The sequence below is a fragment of the Varanus komodoensis genome, unplaced genomic scaffold, assembly GCF_004798865.1.
Source record: "Varanus komodoensis strain SLA01 unplaced genomic scaffold, ASM479886v1 scaffold1, whole genome shotgun sequence".
Classification (NCBI taxonomy): Eukaryota; Metazoa; Chordata; class Lepidosauria; order Squamata; family Varanidae; genus Varanus; species Varanus komodoensis.
In genome coordinates this window covers 8,911,292-8,936,569 of record NW_025335268.1, presented here as the reverse complement: position 1 = coordinate 8,936,569, position 25,278 = coordinate 8,911,292, and the positions used below count along the sequence as shown (strand labels likewise).

Genomic DNA, 25,278 nt, shown 5'->3' with positions numbered 1-25,278 from the left:
TGCTTATGCTACTCTATACAACCTCTTGTACACTGAGGGTGCTGTAATAGCTTAAAAAATCAATAATAATTCAGCTCGAGTGGTCGAGCTATCAATCCCACGGCTTCTTAGTCTGAAGCTCCCTCATAAACCAGGAGGAATCTCCTGGTCCTGAAGCCACAAAGAGGGCACCTTGGACTAATGTGCAATAAAATCAGCAAAAAGGATGAAAAGATAAAAGCAAATATGGCAAAGTTCTATGAATAGTTTCCAAGGAACGCAATGCAATATAGAGTACAAATAAAACAATGATAATGTCACATAGACATTATATTTATATTCCTGCGGCTGTCAACATCAAAAGATAGAAGTAGTATCTGAAAGAACTTCTAAGAAAATATTGTCATTTAAAAGCTTGACCTTCATAACTAGTGGTAATGTCAGCTTTAAGAAGAAGCCATTTTCATGAGGAGCAAGGTTTTTTTGGACATCTTTAATTACAGGTTGCTGCAACCATTATCGATGTAAACACTTGCATTGCATGATAATTTAAAGCTGGTTTGTTTTAAGCCAATGGAATGTCCAAACTTTTTAAATAAATCTTTTACTATGCCTGTTATTTGAAAATAACCATTTCCCTTTTTTAACAACACAGGCAAATAATACATTGTCTGGGGGAAAAAAATCTTCATTTGATTAGCAAAATATGTGGATTATGAAGATTGCCCACAATTCTGAACAGAAGGGAACCAACAAAAAGCAGGCTTTTAAAAATCCCATTGTAACTGGCATTGACTAAACATATTGATTAATACTGGTTGATAAATCAATTCTTTCAAGCAAATTTAATTACCTGAACTTATGCATTTCTTCTCTTGCCTTTTCTTCGCACTGTAGTAGCCTACAAACTAGATTAAGATGTTATCTAAGAATGAACCCAGAGCGGTTATCTTCAGACAACATGCCCTTTACAGAGGAGCATGGTGAACACACGTGCATGGAGCACAACTTGGCCAATCAAGGTACAGTTGACTGGTCCATATGCATCCAAGCTGGTTGAGAACAAACACATTTTGATGCCATACAGTAATTAAACTGTATGGATAGTACAAATGGTGTACAACTGGCTAGTGAGAGACACCCTCTAGGCAACCTTCTTGACTAATTCCTGTAGCAATAAAGACTTTCCTATCCCGAGGCGCTTTTTCAATGGACTAGAATTGAGACAAATAGGCAAATGAATGGAAAAAGTTGTTGTTTGCTCTCCTACCCCACAGCAATGTTAAGCTTAGTAGATGTGCTGTATTTTCGAGTCTTTAATTGTGGTTTTATTAAATGATAGAATTCTCTCGTTTTGCAATAACTTGTAATTGTCCATGATTTGGGGTCTAGCAGGCAAAAGCAAAAACCAGTGGCAGGAGTGGTTGTTGGCCACTGCATCATGAATCTGCTTATAGCCTATCTTCCCCATGTGATGGGAGAACCCACATGGAGAACAAAGACAGCTGTCTCCCACTGGTCAATGGGCCATAAGCAATTGACAGCATGCCGCATGCTACCCACTACAGAGAAGAATACTGGCCCTGGGGATATGTTCGCTTGATTAATTTTGATTCTGCCCTCCGCCCTGAATATTCTATGATTTACAAGGCAGGATAACCATATTACATCGTCAAGATCAACAAGAAGTGAAATGGAAAACTCTAACCCTGACCTTGGCCTTCTACGTCACTAAAATGACACCAGCTTTGCTTTTGTTCCAAGCTGGCATACACAGATCTAAGGAAAGTAGCCCTTAATACAAAGTCATGGTGCAACAATCTCTGGGTGGCACAAGCATAAATATGTGAAAAAGTCACTGATTCACGTGCAGAACAGCATCTCAGCGCAGCATTTTGAATCCACATATAGATGAAATTAAAAGACGCTTGCTCCTTGGGAGGAAAGCTATGCCAAATCTAGACAGCATACTAAAAAGCAGAGACATCACCCTGCTGACAAAAGTGCGTATAGTCAAGGCTATGGTTTGCCCAGTTGCAATGTATGGCTGTGAATGGTGGACCATATGGAAGACTGAACACTGAAGAATTGATGCTTTTAAATGGTGGTGTTGGAGAAGACTCCTGAGAGTCCCTTGGACTGCAAAGAAATCAACGCAGTCAATCCTAAAGGAAATCAACTCTGACTGTTCTTTAAAAGGACAGATACTGAAGCTGAAGCTCAAATATTTTGGTCACCTAATTAGAAGGAAGGATTCACTGGAAAAGACCCTGATGCTGGGAACAGTTGAAGGCAAAAGGAGAAGGGGATGGCAGAGGCTGAAGTGGCTGAATGGAGTCACTGGTGTGGTGTGTGAGTGGTTGGGTGGACTCGAGGGGATACTGGAGGAGAGGACAGCCTGGTGTGCTGTGGTCCATCGGGTCACAGAGAATCGGACATGACTGTGGGACTGAACACAATACACTAGACTGCCAACAGCTAAATGTACCACGGTCCCATAACAGAAAGTACCCTCGACCTTACAGTTATATTGGTTCACAGAAGTACGTCTCATTCTGTTTAATGGGCCTTACTCTGCCACTGAAGGTGAATCCATCCATGCACACATACCTTGGGAGTAAGCTCCACTGAACACACTAGGGCTGACTTCTGAGGAAACATGCACATGACTGTTCTGTAATGGTTTACACACCTCACAAAGATGCAAACCCTGAACATGACAGACACAATGGGCAGTCGAAGTCTCATGCATTTCCATGCTCGCAATGCAATTCCTGGCCTTCCTCTCAAAAAGTTAAATGACAGCATGTGGAATTTCAAAAATTTGCACAAAAAGTGTGCACTTTTGAAAATGCACTTTATTCAATTGGAGAAGAATACATATGTTTCAAAGAGATGCACCAGCGATGTGACTTGCAAAAATATGCACAGAGGTACGGAGCCATGTTAACATGAAAAGAAAACAACAAAATGTGGAATCTGATGTAAACAAGAGACATAATGAGCTTTGAGTCCTAAGAGAGAAAGAGGATGGGGTGCCATTTGGAGATGGCATAAGCTGTTGGTTTCTGCTTCCTCCCCTTTCTGCCCCACAGTGTTCCCCCTTTCTTCTTCTCCAAGGCTGATTCCTGACCTTGGACAGGCAGCGGGTGCAGTTCTTTCTGTGCCAGCTGCAAAGGGGCAAGAAGGGGCAGGGCCAGTGTTCCAAGTCCCAGTTTTCAGGTTAAAGGACCCTGGAGCCAGGCCACTGACTAATACATGTCAGACAGTTTGGGGCAGTAATAACATTGTGCCCAAAGTGACCTATTAAAGAGAGGCAGTAGCAAGGGAATGCTCCCCGCTTCCTTCACACAAGACTCACATTTGTTTTTCTCTTTCTTTCTTATGCACAGAATGAGATTTAGATGTGCTGTTCCCACTTGTCAGGTTCTCTTTTAATTATTATTATTAATAGGTTTGTTGGTTCTGAGGGCTTTTTAGGAAGAAAAATGAAAAAGAAAGGAATCCAAGTATGGGAGCTGAGTTCAGCAAATTACTGCAATGGAGTATGTCAGAATAGGGAGACGGGAGAGCAATATCACGCTTGGCAGAATATTTAACAGGCGCTGATTGCCTGGAAACCAAAACAGGTAAAAATGAAAGAAAAAACTACAAGGGAAAAAACCTGTTAATGAGCCAACAGAATTAAATGAGAAACAATAACCTTTTACTTAGATGTTGACGTGTTGCCTGTACAATTGGCAAATGAGGATGGTTTGGTAGTTACTAAGGGCCAAACTAGATGAGACATCAAAGCGTAAGAAGCTCTGCAGCATCCTGCTGAAGCACACCAAGCACCCACTTAGTTGGTACCCTGTTTCTCAGAGTGGCCAGTGATTATTCTTCCCCAGCGACTGGTACTCAAAGGCATGATGCTCCTGAACTTGGAGATTGTATCCAGGTGCCTCTTCTCACTTTCACTTTATTTAAAAGGAGTAATAGGTGAGAAAGAATTTCGATCAGGACTATGGCGCACTGGGTGGAGGGGGGTAGTTCATTCCCATTCCATCTTGCCCGTTAGAGAAAAACTCATGTACCTACATCATGTCTTGGTTTTATTTAATAACTCCCAAATCACTCCACTTTCCCAATTGTCTTGTTGAGTTAGGAAACTGTCACTGCTTAGGATCAAATATAAATGTACTGGAAAGGTGTTAAAGCTCAAGTATCAAGAGTCTGCTGACTTGGGTCAAACTATGAATGCATTGGGAGTTCTGCATGTAAAAGAGTGCTCTTTTCTTATCCAAAAATAGGAGCATATCCCAGAAATCAAGTTAATCTTATATTCGAAGACATTCTGAAAGCCAATGTCCAACCATGCATGATAAAGAATAGCCATCTATTTTCACCTTTAAACTGCCTGGGAGCACTGTAGAGTGGACCAAATGTGATGGTCTGCCCTAGGAGGGTGATACATTCTGTGATCATTGCAGGCTCCGCTCGTGGTTCTGTTAAGGTTCTCGTCTTTACTTGGAAGGAGGGACAACCCTCCTCAGTATGATATGCTCAGCCCAGGCATAGGCATTGCACAGCCTGACATTCAGGGGAACTGAGGGCAATGAAGTGACTACATTTGCAACTAGAGCACAAGCGGTGAGTGACTCAGACTGAGGATGTCTGAACACAGTTAAGAATTCTGGTTAAATCTTATTCTCTGGACGGGATAGCAGTGAAGAGATGCTACCTCGCCACCACCATTGTACCTGCTCAGTGTTGTGCAAGAGCATTTTTGTGGGCTCGGAAGAGGAGAAGACCTTCTTGGAGTGGCCCCCGAAAAACAACTCGAGTCCTCTAAAACCCATTATGAGAAAATGGCAGGAGGCAAACTTGCTCACATCAGTGACAACTTAACAGAGCCAGAGCAGGAGACAACCAGAACGTTGTCTACTTGTGTTATCAAGGATATATTTCAGAATGTACCACCTGAAGAAATGAACAAACTGTTTGGAGGACTGAGGCCCAATGCTTGCTCTCTGGAACTTTTCCATCTCTGTCTTGGGGAATCACCACAGCTAGACTGGATAATTGGACCTTAGAAGAGATTAATGCTTCCCTGAGGGTAGGGGTAATTCCCGTTACCCTAAAAGCAGCAGTGGTGAGACCACTATTGAAGAAACCTTGTTTAAATTCATTGGAATTTGATAATTTCCTCCTGTTATCAAATCTTTCATTTTTAGGCAAAGTATCTGCAAAGTATCTGCTTTTCAACTCCAGCTAATGTTGGATGATGCTGATTATTTGGATTAATTCCAATCCTAGTTCAAGCCTAGGATTTACAATAGAAATATCCTTGGTTACCCTTGGCTTTCCCCAGGAATGGATGGGGGAGCATAACTCAGTTGGTTTTCCTTGACCTTTCAGTGACTTTTGATACTGGTGTCATTCTGGAGCAGTTATCTGAGGTAGTCATTGGAGGCACAGTGTTATTCATCCATGGAAGAAGGAGGCACTACAAGATTTTTGCTCCATCACAGAGCTATTGCCCTACCGCATGTCACCAAGTTCTAAACCGTCCTCTATGCTCTTCAACATTTGCACGAGGCTACTAGGAGCCACCATTTCTACTGCTTCTTTCCTGGGCAAGCTGCTGAAACCCCGCCTGGAATTGGAAGGATGAGGACAAACAAGCTGACACTTAAACCAGACAAGACAGAGCAGGGAAAACAAGCAAGGCAGAAGGACCAAGTGCACAGTTTGGGAATGCCCCTCAACTAGGTGAATGCTGGGACAGCTTAGGTGGTACCACTTACCAAGAGTTCTTTGTACCAGTGTAGGTTGCTATGCCAACTGCAAACCTTTCTGGAGAGAGAGGACCCTGTCTCTGTCAGTCATGCTCCAATGACATTGGGGCTGGATGACTGCCCTGCACCCTGTGTGTGGGGCTACCTCTGAAGGCAATTCGGAATCATAATTACTGCAGAACACAGTAACCCAGAAATTAGTTGGGACTGGGCATTCTGATCATATGACAGATTCCGTGGCAGCTGCACTGGTTGCCAATGCATTTCTGACCTAATTCAAAGTGCTAATTTTAACCTCTGAAGCCATAAATAGTACTGGTCCCAGTTATTTGAAGGACTGCCACTTCACACAGCAGCCTGTCTGCACCTTGAAATGCAGCCTGTCTGCAGAGGGCCCCCTCACTTGCCTGCCACCAAAGGCACATGGAGCAGGGGAGGTGGTTAGGCTGGTAAACTGAGTGCAAAGACAGGGTCTCTCAGTGCTGGCCTGTGCCTGGGAATCAGCTTCCAGCGAGGGTTCATCAAGCCCCTTCTCTGCAGCTCTTCAGGGAACGTTCTGAATACCCAGCCATTTTCACTGGCCTTCCTGTAATCTGTAAGCTTCACGATTTATTGCTCTAATCTGTTTTTATAGTAGTTTGTAATATCTTGTTGTATATTTATTTCCTGTTTGAATACTTCTGTATTTTTAATCCTGTTTGTCACCTTAACAGGACTCTATCTAAAAGTAATTTTAAATAAATAAATGAATGAATAAATAAATAAATACGGAACTTGCTGCTTGGGACAGACTTTGCTGGATAGCTCTGTTTCATAAGGTCTTTCGGGAGTAGCAATTTGTGCAGCAGCCTTTACAAGGGGAGAGGTTTGCAAGGCTGGTTCAGTGATTTCTTGCAGAATACCACAACACACATTTTTAGTATAGTCCATCGCTCTTCCAGTCTAAGAGGAGACCAATACACACCTCATATAAGAAACAAAATCACACCACTAATTTAAGAATTCAAGCTGACAATAGCTACACAACCCACATCCGTCACAGTGACAGGGGAGAGGGAAGAACCAATGGATCCTAGCTCTGCCTTGGAAACAGGTGTTGGACTCCAAAGCCCCTCCAGGCTCATATATGCACATGCTTCTTGCAAGAGCCGCTGTTATTTCCATCATAGGAATGCTCAACATGCTCCCTCTGCATTGTACAAGAAGGGATATTCTGCTTGTGGATCAGCTTGGCAAATGGAGTGATAATATGCAATACATATACAAACTCTACTGCAGTATTTACAAAATGCCAGGAGATAACACACCCGGATTTGGGGAAAGGAGTGTTTTGATTTTGACAAGATTCTGTCGCAGGGACTCAGTCTGAGGTGCAAAGCTTTTTCCTCATGCCTGAGCCTGCCTAATCTTGGAAGCTAAGCAGGATCAGGCCTGGAAGGGAGATTCGGGTCTTGCACTGAGCAGGGGGTTTTGGAGCTGATAGCTTTCTAGGCCTCTCCCAACTGTACGATTCTATGATTCACCTAAATTGCTATCAATGCATTTCCACCGCACCCTCTGCACTGCCACTTACTCCAAGGCTTTCCAGACAGTGACCATGCTAGCCAATTGCAGAAAAAAATTACAAAAACTCTTCTGGAACCTTCATCAATAGGTTTAGTTGTATTGCTAAAGGCTTGGATTGAGAGAGAAAAAAAGGTGTGTGTGGGGGGCGGGTGTATATGTGTTTAAATCACACTGCACATGTGATTTAAACACATTGCCAGGATGTTTGTGTTACCACCAAGACCTGCACTAAGAAGGACCACTGTTAATAATGTGCTAGTTATTTGTGCATTGAACTGCTTTCTAATCTCATCCCTACAATTCTGCCCCCTGCTCCATTCCCATAACATATGCACTCTGTACAAACTTGAAACCCTCCAAACCCTGAAGTAGACTATGGTCCACAATATGCAAGGATAAACATGCCAATCTTTGATATCTCTTTGCTGTTTTTCTCTTGCATATGGAGTAATCTCACCTATGTGGAGGCAGAAGTGGGATGGAATATATAGGCATGTCGTGGGCAGAGCCAGCTGGCGCCAGGGGTCAGACTAGATGGCCCAGGAGACCCCTTCTGACTTGCTCTGTTTCTATATGGAAATTCAGAGAGACTTGACATTCCCTGACTTGCACTAGTCATTGGCTTGTGCACCAAACAGCATTCTGCTCAGCCTTATGGAAACCTCTCCATTCACAGGCTCTGTGCCTCACAGGGGCACACCGCTTTAACTGCACTTACTTGTGATCGTTCCCTTGGATTTTCTGTAAAGAACTCTCAGAAGTTCTGCAGCTTTCCAGTTAAATAGATCTTTGAGCTGCTTTTGTTCATGTGTGGGCTTGTTCCTGTTTCATTTAAGGGGCCTTCCAGGTGAGGCTTTCATTTTGCCATCACCTGGCCTCATTCAAGGTGTTTCGCCGTCTATGTGAGTTTCATTGTCTTTTATGTGTTTTGCCACCACTTCTTCCTCTTTTTTCTTACCATAAAAACTCATGAAAGAAAGACGGGATGACTGCACAATGCCTTTGTGCCTCTGTTGAGAAGCACCCCTAGTTTGATGCACCCCAATTTATTATTACAGCTTTTTGAAGTGGCCCAGTTTTTAAAACATGAATGATAAGTTCAGCAACCATTGAATTTTTGTGAGCATTTTCCCCTCTAAGTACTTGCAAAAGCCATTGAGCCCTTTTATGCATACTTGAAGGAAACGCTCACAAAGCCCCTAATATTTCTCAGCAGAACATGCCTGTGTTTGTGCATGCCTAGCTGAATGTCTGAGAGCTGCTATAAAGGAACCATTTAGTTCAGCAAGGTTTGCTTAGAAGGAAATCTTTGTGGATCATGCCCTGCATCTTTAAGGGATTTCATTATCCTCATATATCTGCTAGTATTGAAAAGCAATTCTGGATCTTGGGCTGTGATTATTTATGAAACTAATTTCTCTCCATGGCAACACATTAGGATCTGTCAGGGTAGGGGAAGAAAGCCAACAATAACCTAAAATGCTCAAGGGGTCAGGGGTAACAAATATTGAAATCAAATGAAGAGCAAGGAAAGGGGAAAAAAGCCAGAAGAAATGAAACTCTCCAACAAGCCAAAATGACTAATTATGTAGGAGAGGGAGGGAGGGAGATTGCACCAAGAATAACTATAAATGAGCGTTGATTACATGACAGCTTCCACATTTCTCTTTCAAATACCCACCAGCTCTTTGAAATTCAAGAGTTCTCTTATGTGAACATCAAAAAGGTAAAAGCACAGACAGGGTTACATGCTTCCTCATTCTGAGAACTGATTGGCAAAAAAGAAAAGAAAAATCTAAATGATGTGACCATGGGGGGGGGGGCGGGGAATAAAGGAAAGTAATAGTCAGCACAAAGTGCTAATTATACAGTTTCAGACTAACACCTGGCTTATTTTTGGGCTTTTAATCAAAGTTATATGAGCCCAGTTCCTACAAAGTTCTTTTTCTACTGCTGTGGAACTGAAAAGACATGAAAATGTTGCTTCTCCATTCCACCAAGGAGAGAAGATTCATAATTAGAGCTGTCACCTTAAATTGGTTTAATCAGTATAGCTGTTTAATTGGAGGTTCCCAATTTAATCAGTGGGGCTGTGACTTAAAAGCAGACTAGCTTATTTTTCCCAAGGCTATTTTGTTTCCAGTGTGCTAAAGTTTGAGCAGAATGAAAAAGAAAATATGCAAGATTACCCTTCATTCTCTGACAACAAATGAGCATAGAATCATAGAATAGTAGCATTGGAAAGGGCAAGAAAGCCATTGGGTCCAACCCCCTGCTATTGCAGGACACTAAGCTACACCATTCCATTTAGATGACTGTCCAAACGCTTTCTGAATGTTTCCAGCAAGGGAGACCCCACAACTTCCCAAGTAATAGGTTTGATTGTTGTACTATTCGGACAGTGAGGAGATTCATCCTGGTGTCTAGTCTAAATCTGGTTTCTTAAGTCCATTATTCCATGTCCTGCACTCTGGAATGAACAAGAACTTGCCCTTCTTCAAAAAAATATTGGGTTAAAATACACAAGTGGCTTGAGGAAATGCTGCATAAACCGTTAACAGTTAAACCCGAAGTCTTTTTATTAGGTATTGTTCCTGATAATCTTGATAAACAAGCTATATATCTGACTTTACATATAACTATTGCAGCGAGGATTGTATTTGCTCAACATTGGAGAAGCGAAGAGCCACCTAATGAAGAGTTGATTTTAAAAAAGATCTTGGACTGCACGGAGCTGGACAGATTGACTTTATCTCTGAAGGAGAAGGAAGATACGTACTTCTCTCAAACTTGAAATATCTTTTATCACTGGTTAGAGAAACAGGACTATGTGTAGAACTGAATATAGTTTTTAAATGTAAAAAAAAAAAAAAAAAAGAGCGTGATGTCGACCCAGTATATCCAATGTCCTGAATAATTGTTGTTTTTTAGTTTTGGATCTATAGAGAAAATAATAAAATTTGTTAAAATAAAAAAAAGATCTTGTCCTTCCTCTTTGTGACAGCCTTTGAGTGATATCATGTCCCCCCTCAGTCTTCTCTTCCTGAGGCTGAACATGCCCAGTTCTCTCAATCTTTCCTCATAGGGTTTTGCCTCCAGTCCCTGAATCATCCCGGCTGCCCCTCTCTGTACCCTTTCTAGCTTTTCTGCATCTTTTTAAAACATAGGTGCCCAGAACTGGCCACGGTACTCCAGGTAAGATCTGACTAGTGCTGATTATAGTGGAACTAATACTTCATGTGTTTTGTAAGTGATGCTTCTGTTAATGCTTCTGAAAAGGAGGGAGGAACGTGATCCAGTGGGCCAAAGCTAAAGGAAGCTGGCTTTAGACTGGATGCCACAAAGTGTTTCTTGACAGTTAGGACCCCTCGGATATGGAATGGGCTTCCATGGGAGGTGGTGGAGGCCCCATCAGTGAGGGCGATCAAGGAAAGATTAGACAGCTTCATGTTGGACATTATATGAGAAGAGCCGGCTTGTGCCAGGGGTCAGACTAGACGGACCAGGAGATGGACCTTCTAACTCACTATGTTTCTATGTTATCTCTGTCCTCCAGGATATTTGCTATTCCACCCAGCTTTGTGTCATCTGCAAATTTAATTATTTTTTCTTGTACTTCCTCATCTAAATCATGAATAAAAATGTTGAAGAATACTGGTCCCAGGGCAGAACACTGTGGCATCCCATCTGGCACCATTCCCCAGTTTCAGAATGTGCCACTGATGATCACTCTTTGCGTCTGATTTTGCAGCCAATTGTGGATCCACCCACTGGTTGCACTATCTAGCCACTTTTTGCTAGTTGGGAATCAGGATGTCGTGGAGAACTTTGTCGAAGGCTTTGCTAAAGTCTAGATACATTATCCCCACAGCATTCCCACAGTCCATTTGGAAGGTTATCCAATCAAAAAAGGAAATTAGATCCGTCTGGCAGGATTTGGTCTTGTATAATCCATGCTGCATTCTAGTAATTACTGCATTGTCTTCAAGGTGGTTGCTGACTGTTTTAAAACCTGCTCTAGCGTTTTTCCAGGGACTTACGTCAGACCAACTGGTCTATTGTTCTCAGGTTCATCTTTTTTCTCCTCCTTTCTTGTAGACAGAGACAACATTAGCCCTTCTCCAGTAAATGGGCACTTCTTCTATCTTCCATGAATTCTCAAAGATGATAGACAGTGGTTCTGAAAGTTCTTCTGCTTCTCCTCTTTTATGACTCTGGTATGAAGTTCATTGGTCCTGAAGATTTGAACTCATTTAGCCCAATCAGAAGATCCTTGACCATTTGCCTGTCAATTTTTAACTGCCGTCCTGCCCCTTCAGCTTGTACTACACCTTTGTCAGGAGGGTTGTAGTTCTTCTTTTGGGAAAAGACTGAGCCAAAGTAGGAGTTGAACACTTCTCCTTTTCTTTGTCATCTGTTTCCACTGTTCCATCCATGGTGTGTAGTTGAACTCCCTTCTATTTCATCTGTCTTTTGCTTTGGATGTACTTGAAGAAGGCCTTTTTGTTGTTTTTAGCTCCCCTCGCTTGCCTCAGTTCGTTCATTGCTTTAGCCTTCCCGATGTCATCCCAGCAATTCCTTGCTACTTCCTTATATTCTTCCTTTGTAGCCTGGCCTTCTTTCGACCTGTTATGCATGCCTTTTTTGTTTTCAGATTATCTCTTTGCTTTTGTGGATTTCCTTTGTTGTCTACTAAACTTTTTCCTTGTTGGAACTGTTTATAGTGATAGTATTATTCATTAAACTGTCCAATTACCTTGCACCTATTACAGGACCTCAAATCTCACCAAGCCACATATTGTTCAGGATTACACAAAAACAGCACCCAGGAAACATTACACTTGTGCAAATGGCACAAGTACCATCAAACCCATGTGTTTTCCCAGGCCAGTTTCGATAAATTCCATTGGTGATTTTAAAAATATATTAATCATAATCCATCTTGTAGACCTAAATCTGCAAACAAACAAATGTTGACTAGGCTCACTTCTGATCTATCATATCAGAAACGGAGAGAGAATCTGGCAAGCTCAAGTGAACAGGAGGCAAGTACATCCCTAACCATGACACTCTGGCCCTCAATAATACCTCAGTGAGACTTGTTCCCACCAAGAGTTGCAGCTGTCAGCAATGAAGTAAACACTCAAGCCACATGATCCCAAGTATGAAATCTTAGACAAGAGCACTGTGTTACATCAACTAAAACTACTGGGAGTGAGAGTAAATTTGGATGTTCTAGAGACAAACAGGCAAGGTGGAAGTGCAAGAGAATCGTACTTGTTCTGCTCATGCTTCTATACTATTCTATCAAAAGATAAATCAATGCTTCCCTCCACATGCACGCAGATTCCAGGCATAAATGTACCTACTGTATCAATATACCTTATAGTGGCTTATCAATAGAAGTATTCATGATTGCTTGAGCCTATTAATCTGCAGAAGATGCTGCTTCTCTTAGAGAACTCCAGGGGGAGCACAATATCCTGATTTTTGAAAGCATGTAAAACTAACAGTCATAAAATTGCCCTTACTCATGCCCATAATCAACTAGGGCCTTAGAAACATAGAAACAGAGCGAGTCAAAAGGGGCCTTCTGGGCCATCTAGTCTGACCCCTGGCTCCGCTCACGACATGCCCACCATGTGCATGTCCAGCCTATCCTTGAACACCCACACCGATGGGGTCTCAACGACCTCTCGTGGAAGCCCATTCCACACCCTTGGGGTCCTAACTGTCAGGAAGTGCTTCCTGGCATCTAAATGGAACCTTGGCCCCCTGAGCTTTGCTCCGTTGGAGCGTATCCTGCCTTCCTCTGCAGGGGAGAACAGGTCTCTACCCATCTCCATGTGACATCCCCTCACATACCTGTATGTCACCAACATATCCCCTCTGAGTCTCCTCTTCTCCAGGCTGAAGAGACCCAGTTCCCTCAGTCTCGCCTCATACGGCATCCCCTGCAAAATCTATCATTCTTCCCCAGTCCTCATCACTCCCTGCAAAATCTATCAGAAATCAATGTTTCCTTGCTTTGCCTGCATGGCCAGGCTCACTCAGATTGTGGATTTGACCTTTGTCTTCAGGTCTCACCAAACCACCCCTCCCACAAACATTAAAGTCTTCCACAACTTTCAAGTTGCCTTCATTTGTGACCAATTGGGTTTGGGCTCACCAATTGGGCTTGGGCTATTAAAGCTCCCTCTTTCCTATCTTTTACCAAAAATGCTCCTTTTCCATCTGTACCACAAACACATGACAGTCAACTGACTGATCAGACATCTAGAAGGTTTAGTAGAGGGAAGCTCCCTCCCACCTCCAACTCAACTTTGATGACACCTAGCACAAAAGCTCCTATTCCTATCATTCTGGAATCACAAGAGGAACCATTATACTGCCTGCAGTCTCATACAAGTTGCCCATCAAACAATGGGGGTGAGAGACTAGTACACTTTCCCCAATATTCCCCAAACAGTAATGAGTCCTGAGCCAAAGCTCCTGCAACTAACAGTTTGAAAAGGGACAGGATTTATCTTCACAAAAGGGGCAACTATGCAGATATCACCTAATTCTGTTAAAAAGGGGTTATAAGCACTTTACAGGCAGAGCATTTTGTGGATTCATTTTGCAAATAGCAGGCATGAAGCTTCACATTTCTGAATTTCACCTCAGATTCAGTCAAAATGCACCATCTCCAAATCAGTTTGAGTCCAATCAGGCTGTTTTCTAAATCTTTGGACAGGGGTCTAACTGTATAAAGGTTGGTACAAACCTTTATTAGACGGATGGAAAAGAAACTTTTTGGAGAGCTGTACAGAGAGGCAGGATGCAGAAAAGGAGAAAACATTAGCTGGGGATGAGCAGAGAGTTGACAATGCAAGCCTTTTAATTTATGCTTCCATTTTTGTGACTGCCTCTCCAATTTATTCTTATGTAGAGAGCATGGTTCTTCCTACAGTGTAATTGCTTTCATATATTTGATTGGAGCCTTGAGTTCCTCCCTGTCATTGTAACCACAAACAACCACAAACAAAATCCTAGACCCTCTAAGGATATTTCACATTTGTATCTCATACATTCGGGTAACATTTGGTTTGACAAACTAGATGTGTGATAAGAGGTGTTACATGTCTTCCCTCTCCTGACAAGCATCCCATAAGCAGCAATGGGAAAGATGATTTGGACTGGAGCTGCAGAAAGGCAGTTAAGCCTTTCTGTTACTCCACATCATGGTCCCAGGATGCATCTCCCCTGTGCAGCCTAGCTCCTGGAAGTCCCATAAGTTTTGGAAAGGCAAGCAAGCGTGCCTGTGTATTTTTCTCCTCTACGGACAGTGATACTCCAGTGACTGGGATCTGTACTTAAGAACTGCGAGCGAAGAAAAGGTTAAACCTCCCACTCTGCACCATCATGCTGGGCCAGAAGCCAAACATTACCCGCTCCCTTCACAATTACTTTAGGAAGCAGCAAAACTGTTTGCTCCTTCTCACTTTTCTTCTGATTGGATCCTTAGGGAAATACAAAGCTCTGCATTGGGGGGAAAATTTCCATCAAATTTCTAACCCCTTAGCAAAAAGCATCCAAAATGGAATACCTAAATTGTGTAAGAAGCCATGCTGGATCAGACCAAGGGTGCATTTTGGATTAGATCCTGCAAATTGGACATGACTGCAACAGCATTATCTTGCCCTGGTTCCCAAGCAACCGGTATACATAAGGCATATTGCTTCCAATACCAGAGGTAACAACTAACCATCGGTAGCTTTCCATATGATTTGCCTAATCACTTTTTAATGCTATCCAAATTGGTGGCTGTCAGTGCATCCAGGGGAAGTGAATCCCACAGAGTAAGTATGCTCTATGTAAAAAATAACTTCCTTTTCTCTGAATATTCCACCAAATAGAATTATGGGATGGCTCCACTGAATTCTAGTATTATGAAGGAAGGAGAAAAAATCTCTCCTTATCCCCTTTCTCCACACTAGGCACAATTCTGTACACCTCCATCCTGAACTCCCCTTCATTGCCTTTTCTTTAAGATAAACAATCTCAGTAGTTATAACCTTTCCTCCTAGGGGAGTTGCTCCAGCCCTTCATAATTTCAGTTGTTCTTTTCTGCATTTTTCCTGCTCTCATTTTAGATGCAGAACTGTACAGAGCATTCAAACTGCAGTCACATCCTAGATTTATATAAGAGCAGCATGATATTTGCAGAATTATTTTCAGTTTCTTAATACTACATGTCTAATCATCATGTGTTGTCATTAAACTCTACACCCATCATGCACATGAGAGAATTAAGCATGCTCAAGAAATCTGCCCCATCACAGTTCTTTTAAAGTTGTACTAGTCTGAAGCTCCCAAACCCAAACACCATAAATGCAATTTGTGATCAGATTCTAAACATTTCCAAGTTTGTGATGGTTTTTGCATAAAACAAAGCCAAGAGTACATTCTGTAACATAGTGCATCTTTGAAAAATGTGCAAAGAAAACATACATTTCCAAAATCTACACTCATGTTTTAGTCTATTATTATTATTATTAATATTAGTATTATTATAACATTTCTATGCCGCCCCTTGCCGAAACCTCGGGGCGGCTTACAACACAATAAAATACATTGAAATACAATAGAACATAATAAATTACCACTAAATACAAAAATACAAAAAATACACTGAGATACAAACATAATAATATAAAATTAAAATTAACAGTATAAAATAAGTAAAAAAAGAATATAGGAGGAGAAAAGAGAAGGAAGAAGAAGTTGCCCTGGCCAGATCATATATTTTAACAATTAAAATGATGTTTAAATAAAAAGGTCTTTACCTGGCGCCGAAAAACCAGTAACGACGGTGCCAGGCGGACCTCTTTGGGGAGTGAATTCCATAGGTTGGGCGCCACCGCAGAGAAAGCCCTCCTCCGAGTACTTACTCTCCTAATTTCTTTCATGGAGGGTTCCCGGAGAAGGGACTCTCCCGCAGATCTCAAGGGGCGGTCAGGCATATACGGACGTAAGCGCTCGTTCAGGTAGCCAGGACCCAAGCCGTTTAGGGCTTTATAGGTCATAACCAACACCTTGAATTGGGCCCGGGCTTCAATGGGAAGCCAGTGAAGCTGACGGAGGACTGGAGTCATGTGAGCATAACGCCCCGTCCCCGTCAGCAACCTGGCAGCTCTATTTTGCACCAATGGAAGTGTTCGGACCATCTTCAGGGGAAGCCCGACATAAAGCGCGTTACAGAAGTCTAGGCAGGAAGTCACCAGCGCGTGTGTCACCGTCGCCAGGCAGTCATACTCCAGGTAGGGGCGCAGCTGAATTAATCAGCCGAAGCTGAAGGAAGGCGCTCCTCACCACCGCTGTCACCTGAGCTTCCAAAGAAAGCTCCGGGTCGAGGAGTACTCCTAAGCTGCGGACCTTGTCCCTAAGAGGGAGTGTTGCACCATTCAGGAACAGTCAAATCCACCCTCTCCGAAGCCCGATCCGCCAACCAACAGGACCTCCGTCTTGTCTGGATTGAGTTTCAGTTTATTGGCCCTCATCCATTCCATTACCTCGGCCAAGCACCGGTTCCGCACAGCCACTGCCTCACCTGGATTGGTGGAAAACGAGAGGTAGAGCTGGGTATCATCAGCGTATTGATGATTCCGCAGCCCACACCTCCTGATGACCTCTCCCAGTGGTTTCATGTAGATGTTAAACAGCAAATGGGACAAAATGGACCCCTGTGGTACTCCATGGCATAGCTGCCATGACGTAGAGACATGGTCCCCCAGCACTACCTTCTGGAATCGACCGTTGAGATAGGAGCGGAACCACTGCAAAGCAGTGCCTCCAACCCCCAATCCCGCTAGCCTATCCAGAAGGATACCATGGTCAATGGTATCGAAAGCCGCCGAGAGGTCCAGAAGAACCAACAGGGATGCACTCCCCCTGTCCTTCTCCCTGCACAGGTCATCGTACAGGGCGACCAAGGCAGATTCAGTACTGTACCCGGGTCTGAAGCCGGACTGAAAAGGATCCAGATAATCAGTTTCATCCAAGAGTGCTTGGAGTTGTCCCGCCACCACTCGCTCCAACACCTTGCCCAGAAACGGGATGTTGGCCACAGGTCTATAGTTAGTGGCCATCTCTGGATCCAGTGACGCTTTCTTCAGGACCGGTCATATTACCGCCTCCTTTAAAGGGGCAGGAACTCGACCCTCCCTCAGAGAAGCGTATGCATCAATGGGTGCATGCATCCAAAAAGTATGTATTTTAACATGCATACAAAATTCATGCATAGATGCCTACATTAAACATATGCTATGAAAAATGCACACCCATTTTAATATTTTTAAAAATGTAAGCCTTACTTTGAAAAACTGTAATCATACAGAAATGGGATAGAACGTGCGTGACCTCCATCTATCTTGAGTGGAACATCTGGGCCTCTAGTAAGGATGTACCCTGAAGGGTGCCAATGAGGCTCCAAATAATTCCAGTAGTTTCCCCATAAACAATACCTATACGTCATACTGCCATGCACACTATATGGACTATCCATAGCCTGCTTCAGAAGTTGGAACTGGAACACAGAGCAGCAACTTGTCTGCTGTTGAAAGCTGTCCCTTTTCAGCATGGGAGCTCTTTGCCAAGGGAACTGCATTGGCTGCCTATTCACTACAGGGACAGGTTTAATATCCTAGAACAAATAAACAAAGCTCTAAACCATGTGGGACCTTCTTCCTTAGGAACCCGAGTCCGCCAGCAGAAGAGCCTTCAGAGTGGTAGCACCACTTCTGCAGAACTCCCTGCTCCCTGTATTGTTTTGAACACAATGTTGCTTGTTTTGGGAAGATATTCTTGGTGACCAGCTACGGATGTAATGTTATCCTTATATTTAATGTCTAGCCTATATTCATTTATCTGTTCTATTTTTATTGTTCACTGCTTTAGATTCTGTCTAGATATAGAGCTGTATATAAATGCTCTAAATAAATAACCATAAAAAAATGTTTCAGAAGGATGTTGCAGAAAAAAAAACCAACAACAAAACCAAGGAAATAACGGCATCATTCATTTGTAAGGGCACAAGCTCAGAACTGTTGGAAACTTTTATGTCTAAACATTCACAAGATTGTGCCCTAAGTCTTTTTTGTGGTTTCTGAAGTGCCTGTCACCAGAAGACCTAGGAAAAGCGCTGCCTCTATTCAACCAGACCTACGTCATAAGATTGCTGAGATAATAAATGAAATAAGAACTGCAAAGCACTTCCCTACAATGAAAAGTGCTATAAAATCATGACAATACTGTTGAAATGATCCATTTGGTGGTGTTAGACACACTCCAGATCATCCTTTGTTCTGTCATTAATTGTGCAAATGCTTTCATCTTGTTCTTTGCTTCAGGCTTCATGCTGGCACGCAAAGGCCTCTGTCTTTTTCTTCCTTGCTGCCCAGCTTGGCACCAGCCCCCAGTACAGCCCGGCAGCCAGAAATCCAATGGGGAGTTGGGCATTTTGCCTACAGTATCACACACAACAGCTTTGCCTAGCCTGGATGACTGCCAGTCAATGTGTCTTTTGAAGCTTTTCCCCTCATTATTATTTCTTTAAAAACACCACCAGGCTGTTCCTAGAGCTTCCTAAAGCGTCCAAAAGGAAAAGTGAAGGTAAGCATGGCTTTTTCAGGCTGTGAGTATGGTGCATTTTGCAGGCAAAAAGATATCCTGAGCAAAGGCTATCCGAGTCTCTCCGTAAAGATAAGAGCAGGGAGGTTTCTGTGCATTCCTACTTGGCACATTACAGAAGAAAAACAACGAACAGTAGATAGGGTGCATTCTCCTGCAACCTCACCTCAGATTAACTAGGAAATGATCCAAGATCTTCCTACCAGCCACTGCCTAAAAAGTTGGAAATCTCGGATCATATTTCTGAGCTAATTCTAAGGATGTATGAACCAGCAAAATTTGAGCTCACCCACCGTTTCCAAATTCTGTACAGAAGGTCATTTCAACTTAAGTTAGCATCTGATCGTGCACTTTGCTTTTTTTTTCTTTTCGCATCAAAATCCATGTATGTTTGTGCATATTTTACCAAAAATACACATTGCCTATCTGCATCTTTGAAATGGAGAAATTCTTTTCCCATTGATTAAAGTATGCTTGTGTGTATTTTTCTGAAGTGCACATCTTTTTCATGCACATTATTCAAATCTCCTGTACCACTGAGTGCATTTTTTCTAGATCCACAAATCCTAATGCAAGCTTGGAAAAGTATGAATTTCAACCACAAATTGGATTTAAGTCCATGTTCCAGCTGGAAGGTGTGACCTGACATATCCTCATCCGAAATGAACTGAAATGAATTTCTCATACATCCCTAGATAATTCAAGGTCATAAAAATGCTCAGACTCCCATTATTTAATGCAAAGGAGCAGCAGGCCTGGCTAAATTGAATTGAGGGGAATTGAGGAGCAGCAGGGGCAAAAACTGAGGGGAAAGTCCATTCCTTGCAGGGACATATGAGGACCATACCTCAAAAAGGCCACAATACCTCAAAAAGGATAGCAGAACTGGAAGTCAGGCAAAAAGGGGCAACCAAAGCTATTAAGGGGCTGGAGCAACCTTTAGGATACAGGAAAAAGTAAATAAGAGTGGATGTAATAAAGTATAAATTATGTGTGGTATGAAGAAAGTGGATAGGGTGATGTTTTTCTCCCTCTCTCACAATGCTAGAGTCCAGAGCCGCCCAATGAAGCAGAACGGTGGGAGATTCAAGTCTGAGAAAAGGAAGCTCTTCATATGGTTAAACAATGGGATTTGCTATCATGAGATACAATTATGGCCAATCTCATGGGCAGCTTTAAAAGAGAGCTAGTCCAATCCATGGAGGAGAAAAATGCAGTCCTATGGCCTCTTGACATTGCCTGGGGGCACATGGTACTATCTGAAGTCCTGTGAACTCAGAGCTGGGACTTGAATAAGGAGCCCTGCCCACCCCTGCAATGGCCAGCATAGAAAGGAGTGTGCTGGCTGCCTTGCTGAGTTTGGAGGTCAGCCTTGGAGAAGGGAGAAAGGTGAGTACCAGCGAGATGGGAGGTGGCTTGGGCTGGTGGCTTATGCCATATCCAAATGGCAGCCCAGCTCCCTGCAGGGCACCCTTCTCTCTGCAGTGCTTCATCTAACTGGCAGAAAACCAGGTGAAGGGCAGGGAGCAACACGCGGGGCAGCAGAAATGGGTACTGCCACACATTACACTGAATGTAAGTCGCCATGTTTAGAGGCTGAAGTGCAGTGTGAATAGAAGACACAGGATTGTGTCACAAGCCAGCTGATGGTGATGACTAGTTAGGATGGCTATATATTACCTCCAGGATCGGGGCAATGTGCCTCTCAGTGCAGTTGCTGTCAAACATGAACAAAGAGCTGTTCTTGCACTCCTGTCCTGCTTGCGGGCCTTACGCAGGCATCTGTTTGGCAACTGTAGGAACTACAGCTAGATGAGACAGGCCTTTGGCTGCATCCAGCTGGATGTTCTTATTCTAAAGGCACAATCCTACGCACATTTAGACAGAAAAAGCATACAATTCTAGCAGGCCCCAGTCAGAATGGATTGTTTTTCACCCTGATGTTCTTATTTTAAACTGAGCAGAAAAAGAACTCAGGGGCGTGTAAAACACACTTTTCCTTTGAGGTGGGCTTTCAACAATCCCCTGAGGTTCTTTTCCAAGTCTGGCTTGGGAGAGCTTTGCCAGCATCTCTAATTCAAGCAAGCACAACTCATGCCTCCTTCTTCTGCTCTCTGCATTTCTGAAAATTCAAAGTTGTGCTTAGAGATTCCATATGTCTCTTCTTGGGTCTATAAAAGGATGAAGTAAAAAGAAATAGAGAAATTATTCTCACATAATCATCATATTAGAGTATTTAGATGGGTACTTTTTCATCACCAGTTGCTTTTGGCTAGGGAATGTCCTAGAACCTATTATAGAATGTAGATTTGTTTTATTCCTTTCCCTTGAGGTAGAAGTCAAAGTTCACCAGCTTAAGTAATCTGTAAGTAGCATATTACTTCGCATTCACTCGCAGGCATTGCAAATGCCTCTGGCACCGGTCAGCTTCAGTCTCTTCTGCTCTCTGCCTTTTATTTTTAGAGATGCGTGCAAACTGCTGCTTTTCCTCAAAAATTTCTGGAGTAAGTAAAGCCTCGGCAGATTTCCGATACATTTATTACGGATATGCAATGATGTTTCTGCCTCAATAATTTGGAACCAGGAAGGGTTTCCACCCCCTTCTTATGCAAGCACAGATGTTTTTGCCAGAGCTAGGTTCCTCGCTTTGCACATTCAAGGCAACAGACTGTTTCTTTGCGAAAGCTCTTTATTCTTCAAAGTATATCCAGTAAGCACAATCACCTCAGTATGAGTCTCTGAGTATGAGCAGAGCAGTTTGTTGAACCCAATCTAGCAAACACTTCCAAGAACTACTTCTGAGTACCCCAGACTCTCTCCTTTGGGGAGGGCCTTTGGGAGGTATGCCGCCCCTCTAATTGGCTTGCTCTTTTCTCCCAATGACATGCCATGGGACCAAGAGTTGCGACAGCCTTGGCTGGCTCCTGTCCCCCGTCCTCCCCCCCCCCCCCCGTCGGCTGTGGAGCCTGACTATCCTCAGAGTCCATCAGAACACCTGGAAAGGACAGCCTTGAGATAAGCTCTTCCACTTCCCCCTTTTCAAATGTCTGGGAGTGCCTGTTCCCAGGGTCCCTCTGGCTGCTCATCTAACAAGTTCCAATCTGCCTGGCCTTGGAATGCATGCCAAGAACAACCATCCTTTTCATTCCCAACAGTTTTCCTCCGCTGGGCCGGCCAGCTCTGCCAGCACCTGCATGGATTCATGATCCAACAGTGTCCTCCTTAGTGAAGGGCTCTGTTTCAAACTTCAGCTTGGCTACTCTTTGTATTTCGAGCTGGAGGAAGTTATACTGATATTTATTTCTATCCATTCTTCCTCCAGGGAAGAAAATCCCATGCCTGGCACCAGCCCGCTCCATTGCTTGCAGGCTGAGAGGAGGAGAGGAAGCATCTCCCGGCACCTTCAGCTGGGATGGCCGCCTCCTTGGCAAAAAAGGGCAACGCACCAACATGGAGGAGGTCACAGATCTGCAAACACTTTGCTTATGGGAAGTACATACAGATACACATTTCGAAGCAATTACTGGAATTTCAAGTGAATATCTCACCATACTGGGAGAGAGCAGGTGATCTACATGCCAGGTCAGTCTACTAATTGTTGATAAGTAAATACAAGAGCCCTGCTCAACCTTCTTATGGTTTATAAACTAAATCAGTCACGGACAAACCTTTAAACAGAGGATACCTTCAAATATAGGAAAGTTCTTTGACAGACCTTCAAATATTATTTACTGCATTTATATCCCAAGGCAGCTTACACAGATCTCCCTTTTTATCCTCACAACAGCCCTCAGTAAGTTAGACTGAGGGTGAGCAGCTGGCCCAAGTCACCCAGAGAGCTTCAGGGCTGAGTCCCCGGTCCAACATGCTAACGACTCTGCCGCACTGGCTCTCAACTGTCCTCTTTAAAGTTAGACACATGATCCCACTATCAGCCTGTTCCAGAGTCTATTTCTTGAGAAAATTTCCAGTCAAGTGGCCCTATGGGTTGGCAAGACAGCCATCTTTGCCTTTCTTCTGCAAATTGTGGAATGCAGTACATTTTGCTTCTATCAGTCTTCTGCAAGTCTCAATTATGAGAGGTTAATCCGTGGGACTTTGGCATATGGGAAATCCCTGTCTGGTAGCAGTTTGGCCCTTTCTGACACTTTACTCAGAGTAGCAACACAGCACAATCTATCCAGGTTTACTCAGAAATAAGACCCACTGTTTTCATTAGAGTATAGTCCCTATTAAGTGTGTTTAGGAAGGCAGCCTGGGATACTTGGGTTTTGTGTACACAAACACACCATGTATGGTTTGATTAAAAACTGAAACAAAGTAGCATTCTAATACAAAATTACAAGAACAACTGAAACAACACATTTCTCATGCTATCAAGATCCGCACATTAGAGTCTTTTTAACAGACCCTTAACCATCGAGGCCATTTCAAGGCTTGCTGGAATATATAAGTATGCCCCCATTTATCTTCTGAAAGTGAAGAGTGAGGCTTTTCTGAGAAAGTTCATCAGCTTGGCATTGCAACAGAACATGGCCCCAAGCAGCGTTGGAAGGCTTTTCCTGTGTGGATGGAATATTTTATGGGACAGGTCGTATCTCAGAACAGCATGGGCAGACTTTGCAGGGACGGACTTAGTTCTTGGCACCTCCACTTCTGCCCTACCTTTTCTATGAGCAGGCAGACCTATGAGATGCTGAACAGAGCAGGGTGGCTATGCCTCCTTTTTTACAGGGGGCAGTCCTCTAACTGAAGGCATCCTCTATTTCAGAAACTGACTAGTCTGAGTCCAGTTTGAAGATAACAACCCAGTTTAAAGATAACAAACCTTGAAGTTACCCATCAGGGTAGAGCAGACTGTGCAAGCTACACTCACTGGGTCAGAGTCTTTCACACTATGATAATAAGTACTCTATTTCTATTTAATTAATGAGATTTGCATCTGTACATATAGAATGGCATGAACCAAATTTATGCAAATCCGTGTTCTCTTTTGTCCCCTTTTTTGCCAATTCACAAGTGGCCACCCTAGAACAAGGTCTAGACAGGACTGAACTCTGCATGACTCCAACAGAAGGTATCCAGGGAGTTGGGGCAAATTGGAGGATGTTCTTTAAACCCACAAGGGTCTGTGTTCAAGGGAAAGACTAAATCAAAAAAACTTGTTACAAGCTCCATCCCAAGCTCTGACCCTAAGTGTGACTTAGTAATAATTTAAAGAGGAAGCATCTTATCTTGTGGCTATCATGGGTATACCTCCATTTATCTTCTCTGATAAGAGCTTACAGTTCATCGGAGATAAGACAGGGCTTTGGTTTCTGCTTCTTTGTTTAAAGAGCTGCCCAAAACAAGCAGCCAGGTACAAAAAAATGCCCAAAACGGACATTGTTTTTAAGCAATCATTTCTCTTTCCTTTTTACTCAAGAGTAGGCTGAGAGCCCAAGCATGAAGGTAAGGGACTCTAACCCCCAATATGCTTTAGAAGCTCACCCCTGTGCCTGCCATCAGTAATCTATAAAAGCAAATCCATCCCTACTTTGCAATGGAAATTGCAGGCATGGAAGTCCTTAGAGATAAGGTCTACAGTGTATGTGCACAGAGGAGATGGTTTAAAGCCCCCCCCCCCCTCAGGTTCTGATTTGGATTGGGGCTTCTGTGGCAAAGAAAGAAAGATATAATGGATGAAGTATGAAGTAAAGTATGAAAGGCAATTCGCTACAAAGGACTCGTGGTTTGCATGGAAATGATGTTTTCAAGGACAACCTCTGAGTTCCTCTGGATGAGCCATGGAGAGGTCTGGGCACATGGCCATTTTTTCATTTGCTAGTTCACTCTTGGCTAAGCGTTCCTACCAGGGACTGAGAAGATGCCTAATTTGCACTGCAGGCTTTCTAAAAGTAGCATTTAATCCCAAGGTGTGTCTTGAATCAACAAAGTATTGAATAGAAATCTCTTTCTATGAAAAAGGGAGCACTTCTTGCTTGCAGCTTCTACCGTTTTTTCTTAATAGAGAATCTCTTCACCTTGCACGTACTGCTTACCAGGGTGCATCTATGTACATGCATATTTTGTTGGAAAAAAGTGAACAGGTTTAAGACTTTTTGGACACTTTCTTCTATTTTGTTTACAAGAGGCAAAAGCTATTTTAAAGCAAATCAGAGCAACTCTTAGGTTGCATCTTTGCTTTAATTTGTGGATGTTCTTAACCACTCTGGGACACAATGTTGGCCGAAAAGTAGGATATAATAAATAATAACAGAAATATAGAAACAGAATGAGTCAG

The 25,278-nt window shown here is 43.0% G+C and overlaps 1 protein-coding gene across 7 annotated transcripts in view; it reads right to left on the bottom strand.

Moving 5' to 3' along the window:
• Positions 1-25,278, bottom strand: part of GALNT14 (polypeptide N-acetylgalactosaminyltransferase 14) — a 301,246-nt gene that overhangs the window by 61,508 nt on the left and 214,460 nt on the right. The window lies entirely within an intron of this gene.